This window comes from Cetorhinus maximus, chromosome 20, assembly GCF_964194155.1.
Source record: "Cetorhinus maximus chromosome 20, sCetMax3.hap1.1, whole genome shotgun sequence".
In the NCBI taxonomy this organism is placed as follows: Eukaryota; Metazoa; Chordata; class Chondrichthyes; order Lamniformes; family Cetorhinidae; genus Cetorhinus; species Cetorhinus maximus.
Window position 1 is genome coordinate 69739478 of NC_135898.1, and position 6538 is coordinate 69746015.

Consider the following 6538-nt stretch of genomic DNA (forward strand, 5'->3'; position numbering starts at 1 on the left):
CTTAGGTAATTGCAGAATGGCTTATGGTTCCTAATCTATCAGTTGGTTCTCTACACTGACTGCACTGAATTTTACCAGCCCTTTGCAGGCAGGCTGGGAGGCAGGAAGGCTGACAAAATGGCATAAGGATGGCATTGGGTAGGAAGGGGGATGGGTGGCTGACATCTTCCCTTCAACACGCCATTTTGCCAGTGGCAGGAAAGGTGGCATATCAGTCGCCAGCCAGGAGGCCAATTGAACCGCTAAAATGGCCAATTAAGGGCCACTTCTGGTCTCCACTGGCAATCTGCCAGCATCAGAAGGGCCTTCTGTCACCTGGGGAGACTGCCTGACAAACCCTGGCAACCTCCCAGCGGGCTCTGGGGGCCATCCTTTTTGGGTACTTAATGGCCCAGGGAGGGTCCCCTTGGCTGCAAAGGCTGTCCCTTTGCAGCAATAGGGCTGCATGTCCTCAGCAACCCCCCACTCCTCCACCCGCACCCAAATTGTTGGGGCCTGCCTTGCCCAGCACCCCCAGATCTTACTCACTTATCGTCGAGGGCACCCAGCCATCGATGTGTCCTCAACCAGTAGGTGCAACCCCAGCAATGGATACTGCTAGTAATGGCGCTGCTGAGGATGCTGAGTTGCTGGCCCTCTGAATTGCACAGCAGCTCTTGGGATCAGCCCACCATCCTTATATGGACCACGCTGCCGGCAATTCAGCAACTAACATCTATTTCTACATTTGAGCAAACAGCTCACGATGAGGAAACCACCAAAATAAATCTTGTTGATTCCTTTGAGTTGAAGGATGGAACAACTAAGGTGGTAACAGACTAACATATCTTTATTATGCAAAGGGTCAAAAATATCATGCAAACTGAAAACCAACCCTGTAAACTGGTTTCATTCTATTAAAATAATTACCAAATGTGAAAAAGTTAATGTTCCCTGTTAATTACAACTATAATCATAATGGCTGTATGGAGATGAGTTAAAAGATTCCATTTTCTAGCAGCTATTCCTTACTTTGATGACATAGCATCTCATAGAACCATAAAATAGTACAACAAAGAAGGGGGCCATATGGTCCATCGAGACTGCACTGGCCCTTTCAAAGAGCAATCCAGTTAGTGGCAATCCCCCACACTTCCCCATGTACCTGAAATTTGTTCTCCTTCAGGTATTTTTACAATTCCCTTTTGGAGGCCATTATTGAATCTATCACCCTATCAGGCAGTGCATTCCAAATCCTAACCACTCGCATAAAACACGATTTCCCTCATGTCAGCTTTGGTTCACCTTAATTTTTGAAAAGGCATGAATTAAAGTAGTTGTGTGTGGACAGGTTTTTGTGAAGGAATAAAAGGAACCCCACTTAAGAAGAACAAGAAGATTATTCATACGCCACTGATGTTTATCTAGCTTTTGATGATAGTTTTAATAATAATTCATTTTATGCATTATTTTCATGTAGGCTAAAGAAAATCATAATAGCATTTTTTTTTAACAGGGGGGAGCGCGAACGCAGTCCCCCACTACCACAAATTTTGCAGTCGAGTATCCCGCATTTGGGGACATCGCAGGTGTCAGCACACCCGAAGTGCAATGGGATAGCCTCGTCCTGGGAGAACCACCTTCCTGATCATGGTCTCTCCCCTGGTTTCTATAGCATATAAATCTGTTCTCAACAGTAGCAAAAAAGCAAGGCTAGCGATTTTCTCTTTTATTGGAAGAGCAGATCAGCAGATATGCACATCTTGGTTGGGGTTGGGGTTGGGGTGGGGATGCATGGGTTGGGGGAGGTAGGGGTGGTGTTGGGCAGCAGGTGGAGGTAGTGACTCAATCCAAAACATCCAAAGGAGAAGAGGAAAAACAAGTAGCTTCTAATATCACAGTTGTTGACTAGTGCAGATTAGTTGAACATTCAACACAATGGTGCATAAGTGTCCATAGATACAACTGCAGCATTGTACACTGTGTCCTTTTATTTCTTTGCATGTTTGGGACTCACTGTCCTAACCCTTGGTTCTGGTTTAGGCAGTTAAAGTATTAGGATTTGAAGCACTTTGAACTTTATGCAGCATGCCAATTACAGGAAGTCACACTCTATACTTCACTTGACTGTGTTTAGTGAGTAAAGACATTGTAAATGACATAGCCTTTTAAATGTTTCGAACGGAATATTTTTCTCATATGAAAGCTTTTTCTGTAAAGGCTGCTGTTTATATGGGCAACAGCTAGAAAATATGTGAGCCATTCTAGGTAGATAATAGCACTTTAACTAGATATTGTGGCTCATCTGCAGACACTTGTATCATATTTTGAAACTATCCCTGCAATTAAGTAATAAAGCAGTTTGGAGCCCATGGTCTCACTTGTAACAGAAAAAAATACTAAATGTAATAAGGAATGATTATGTACTTTTCTCATTCAATATTCCTCAGCGTGCATTTACAAACAAACAAGCAATCAAGGCATTGTACATATCTGACATTATTATGCACCAAAACCATCCTTGCTGAAATTCGTTTTCCTCTATTTCAATAATAGCAACAATAATTCTCAGAAAAATATTCAAGAATTGCCTATATTTGAATTTTTTGACAGCATTATTTTTGATCACAATGTCTGCTTTCCTTTAGTATCTCAATAATTGTCACATGCATTTGTAGAATTCCTAATGTGATATAAAATAATTTGTCAATACATTGCTATTTATTGAAGCATACTCTTCCATCCATATCGATCATAGAAGAAAACATTACATTACTTAAAAGCCCTTCTGTGAAAGCAATAAGGAGAAATGCAATGCAATTTTAAGTGCAAATCATTATTATTTTTAAATTCGTTTCTTGTCATGTGCTGCTTTAGTTTTTGAAGGCATTTTATAAAAATTGTGGTGCTTCTTCAACTGAACACGTGAATCATTCTTATAAAAGTGATGTGTCATGACACAATATTTCATGATTAATCTTATGATTTTCAGCAGGTAGGATGATCTTCTCTCTGAGTAATGCCTTTTTCTGAAGTGTTAATGTGCCAGGTTTCACGCCAGCCTTCAAGGATTACCTGCTGTTCATCCTCTGTCCCAAACAAATAAGTCATAAAATCCCGAGGGGCAAAATAATTTTGAAATTAGCATGTCTCTTCAGTTATTTGTGATGACACTTTGTTGTTTACAGCCTACACATGTCTACGGACAGCAATGCTTATTATTAAAAATATTTTAAATAAGCACATTCCAGGCACTGTAATATGTGTCAGACAAGTGGAGTGTAATTCCCATAACCACTACACAGGTGACCTTCTGTCACGTTGCATACACAAACCCCCATCCCCCCAAGCAGAACACTATACACAGATAATCACAACAGCAAGGACAATAACTTGCATTAATATAACATCTAAAATATCTCAAGCATTTCACAGCAGTGTTATTAAAGAAAATTTGACACGAAGTATCACAAATTATCCCAGAGCAACACCAAACAATGGGAAATCTACTGGCCCAAACTTTGCTGTAACAAGGAACCTAACATCATCTACTGTCAGTTAGACTTGTATCTGTGCTCTTTAGCATAAACATTTTTTACCCACAAAGTTGCTGAAAGTATGAGCTGATAAAGGTATAGAAAGGGCAACAGTGCATCTCAGAGCTAAGTGAACAGGATATCTCCTTAACCAGTGAGATTTAAGGATTTGTCGGAGAAGGAGGTTGAGTTAAAAGGGTGAATTCAATATTTTTGGATTCCCCAAAGTCCAAGATGTTATTGATGACACCCTAGTGACTACCTGGACCATTAGACACATTCCCATGGCCTCCATAAACCACAAGGAGTTACACTCTGTTAACGTTCTGGTGATTAGTGTCTAACAATACAACATCTGCAGACCAATGTCTAGTTCTTAGGCAACAAATCCAATTCCTTCATTCTAAGGTAATGTAATGTGTCTGAGTTTTTTTGAAGGAGAAGGCAATGGACCAAGACAACAATCTTCAAACCCCTGAAAGACATAATGAGGCCAATGCCGTAATGCGGATCATTATTGAGCATACTAGATATCTCAAAGTAGTCATTCAAGTATAGACTGATCAGGGAGTGCCTTACAACACAGCTCCACCAGGACAATTATCATTGTCATTTGCATGTTGCATAACTTTGCCTCATCCCATCTGCTGCTGAAATCGTCATTCATGCTTTTGTTACATCTAGGCTCAATTTCAAATGTTCTCCTAGATGGTTCCCCATTTTTTACCCTCCATAAATTTAAGTCCATGCAAAACTCTGCTCCTTGTATTCTAACTCATGTTGGCTGGCCTACATTGGTTCCTGGTCATTTCCATTTTAAAATTCTTATGTCATCTTCAAGTCCCTCCATGGCCTTCGCACTCACTATAACCTCCTTCAGCCCAACAATCCTCTGAGAACTCTGTGTTCCTTGAACTCCTTATGCCTTTCTCTCTTCCTTCACATCACCACTGGTGTCTGAGCCTTCAGTTACCTAAGCCTTGTTCTGGAATCCCCTCCCTAAATTTCACCATCTCTCCACCATTCTTTCCTCTTTTCAGTTCAGAGCATAGATTAATCAGGCTCCTAATCTGTAGAGGACCAGGATTGTCGACAGAGGTGATTTTATCTTGAATCCTTCATGTTGCCTAAGCTTGATGATCGCATTTTCTTTTTATGCAGTTTTTGCGACTTAGGTCTAAAAATTGGACTATGCCTGTTTCCCAGTGCAAGGCTCAGAAAGCACGGTCACCCCAAACCCAGTCGAGATGACGCAGGCAGCAGACAAATTCCATGCTGCCTGCCCATCAACATGATTTCAGCATGCAACCTGTTGCAAAATGTGCTGCTGACTGTCTGCACACTTAACAGGGAGCCCAAGAGTGCTTGTGGCTGACACAACATAGATCTAGCAAAGGGAGATGCACTCAGGCTACGGCAGCTGGTAGAAAGGCTTTTCTGGCAGGAAGAAGACGCAAATGGAGCAACGGGTCAGAGAGAGGATTCCCAGGCTCTGAAGGCCTTAGTGCAGGAAGTCAGGAGGAGGAGAAAGGTAATGTTTCTTCTGAAGGGAATGGGAGCAGGTGGCCACGGAGATCAAGATCCAGCATTTGGTCTCAAGGATCTGAATACAATGCCGGGAAACATTCAATGGCCTCGCAAGTAGTCAAGGTCAGTGAACACATCTTCAAATAACGTCTGCACCACTGCACCAACAATCTGTCATTGCAGTTCAATGCACCACAGCCCCATGATCAGCAATCAGCACTTATTCAGATACTGCACTTCCACACTTACCAAAGTTGCCAACCTTACATTCATCTCTTGCAGCTTCCACATATTCACCTACTCAGCTACGCCGGGCAGATCACCTAAACACTTATTCATATTGTTCCTTCTTTCTTGCAGGACGGCTGTAAATAACTGCAGGGAGCAGCAAAGAAAAGGCAGGGGACAGGCATTCCTGTATCTCCTCAATCCTTTGGAGAAGACAGTGCTCTGCATTTTAGGCAATTACTGTGGTCGTTGCATTCACCATCACCAAGAGCATTCAGGATGATGGCATGTTCTTGCCTAATACACCTTCTCATATTCTACTTCACCATCATCTTGCTGTTTGGCATGAAGTGCAAGTTGAGATTGTGTGTGACCATGGACCTCTTGCTTTCCACCCCACCCATCTTCTCTTCATCCAACTTGCCCTTCCGCATTTTTTCTGTCAGATACATAGGAACTGATTCATGGTCAGCTATCATAGCCTCAGCATGAAGGTGTAAGCAACAACTAGCATGCATGCTCAGGGATAAAAATCAGTTATCAATGGGTCCATTCTTCAATGAAAATTGGAACTGGTCCAGTTGAGCTACTCCCAGTGGACCAGTTGAGCTGCTCCCAACTGGCTAGTTAAGCTGCTCCCAGTTGGCCAGTTGGTTGTTTGCAGTTGACCAGTTCCTAGTTAGCACTGTCAAGTGATCTGCCATTCACAGCCAATCATTCAGATAGTGGCACTGGACATGTCTGACGATAGTTTGGATTCAGGATCAACATGTAGTGAATCATTGAGTACGAGTGGACTGCAGCCAGGCCAGGGAAAAGAATAATGCGTGTGCCAACTCACAGGAGAGCGTAGTCTTACATGAGTTTTGTTGCAGAGGTCTCAGATAACGACTTTGATTGAGCAGCTTTCAGGAGAATGCTGATGAGCTCACACACAGATACACTTGGTGCATTGGCAGGCCTGAAACAGAGCTTGTTGTCACTATCAAGGAGCAGGGAGCACCCCAGCTCCAAGTTGGCACTGGGCTTCATCCAAATCTTACAATCTTTTCAATGCGAAAGTGGTAGCTAATTCCACTTGTGAACCCAGCCATGATACAGCATTTGTTAGCCGAAGTCTTGCAGCACAGGCAGCAGGCACCAATCTCTGAGTGCTGCAGTGAAAGTTCAAACTGAGGTCATGAGGTCCATGCTTGTTGGCACACAAACCCATCCATGGCTGGCATCATGGATGTGGGCACCAGTGCTCAACGGGACTTGCAGGCATT

The 6538-nt window shown here is 42.7% G+C and overlaps 1 non-coding gene across 1 annotated transcript; it reads right to left on the reverse strand.

Moving 5' to 3' along the window:
• Positions 1-1492: 1492 nt before the first annotated feature.
• Positions 1493-1652, reverse strand: LOC144695103 (U1 spliceosomal RNA). The gene has a single exon (XR_013579867.1). It is a non-coding gene; the product is annotated as a U1 spliceosomal RNA (small nuclear RNA).
• Positions 1653-6538: the final 4886 nt, after the last annotated feature.